Source organism: Sinocyclocheilus rhinocerous, unplaced genomic scaffold (assembly GCF_001515625.1).
Source record: "Sinocyclocheilus rhinocerous isolate Xijiao unplaced genomic scaffold, SAMN03320098_v1.1 C36559031, whole genome shotgun sequence".
Taxonomy (NCBI): Eukaryota; Metazoa; Chordata; class Actinopteri; order Cypriniformes; family Cyprinidae; genus Sinocyclocheilus; species Sinocyclocheilus rhinocerous.
In genome coordinates, this window is record NW_015783100.1 from 1 (window position 1) to 1294 (window position 1294).

Below are 1294 nucleotides of genomic sequence, written 5' to 3' on the forward strand. Positions count from 1 at the left end.
TTTTGGGTCTCGATTGTGAGAACGCTCTGGAAATCTGAGATGGTGCATGCTGAGGACCAGCAGACGGGAATGAGACAGACGACTCAAGCTACAATGCACAGGATGCCTCCCAGGATCAGCACTTTGGCCATTGAGGACTCTTTCTTCAGACAGCTGCTGCACTGGCCTCCCACAAACGTCAAGAGCATCCCAATGAAGCCGATCACCATTGCAATGACGGTCAGCGCACGTGCCGCTTGCAAGTCCTGGGTCAGTCGCATGATTGAGTCTTGGACTTTACACTGCATCTGTCCTGTGCTCTGCACCACACAGTTCATCCACAAGCCGTCCCAGACGATCTGGCCCGTGACGATGTTGGCACCAATGTACGAAGTGACGCGCCACATGGGAATGCCACAGCAGACACATATGCCAACGAATCCAATGAAGCACAGGACCCGGAAACCTCTTTAGCAATCCTCCCCATGTTGAAGCTGCTGGTGTTGTCAAACTCAAACGCAGCTTTGGTCTGGTCTTAACCCATAGGTGTCTGAGAAACAAGCAGGAAGTGATGACCTGTTTGATTTAGACACAGATCCTCACTGGGAGGAGTTTTGCGTATCTGGTTGGTTAATCCTGTTGAACAAGATTCCAAAGAAAGATTCTTCATATATGCTGCCTGCTCAATACCTTCCATGAAGATGTGACAGATCTGGTTTTGACTGCATATAGCTGCTGTCTTGTCTCTCTTAACTGTGTCAAAGATAATGTCATTTGTGAACAAAGATTTGAAGATTCTCTCAGATGAGTGGAAAATGTTCATGAACACTGGTGTTTTACAAGATTCGAAATTAAATCAATATTTGAAAGAGGTGAAATGCTAAAAAAATATATACATTATTAAGTACATATATGATTTATGTTACCAGATGCAGTAGCAGAAATTTAGTACTTTTTAAAAATTGCTCAATGTAGAAATATCTTGAGCTCAAGATGTTTTATAGACAAGATAGCAGTGAGTTTTTAGAATGTTTAGGCTTTATTTTGGGTTATAATTTTACAGAGCAAGACTTCTTTTAAGTGCCTTCAAAGAACCTTAACATTCCAGTCCTCGCGTAACACTGTTCTGCATATTTTGCAAGAAATTACGGTTTTTGAGGAAAACATTCCAGTATTTTTCTCAGTATAGTGGACTTCAGTGGGTATCAAGAGGTCCAAATTGCAGTTTCAATGCAGCTTCAAAGGGTTCTACACGATCCCAGCTGAGGAATATGGTTCTTATCTAGCGAAACGATCGGTCATTTCCTAAAAAAAA

The 1294-nt window shown here is 42.4% G+C and overlaps 1 pseudogene; it reads right to left on the reverse strand.

Moving 5' to 3' along the window:
* Window positions 1-5: 5 nt before the first annotated feature.
* Window positions 6-466, reverse strand: LOC107736205 (claudin-like protein ZF-A89; annotated as a pseudogene).
* Between the last annotated feature and the right edge of the window lie 828 nt (window positions 467-1294).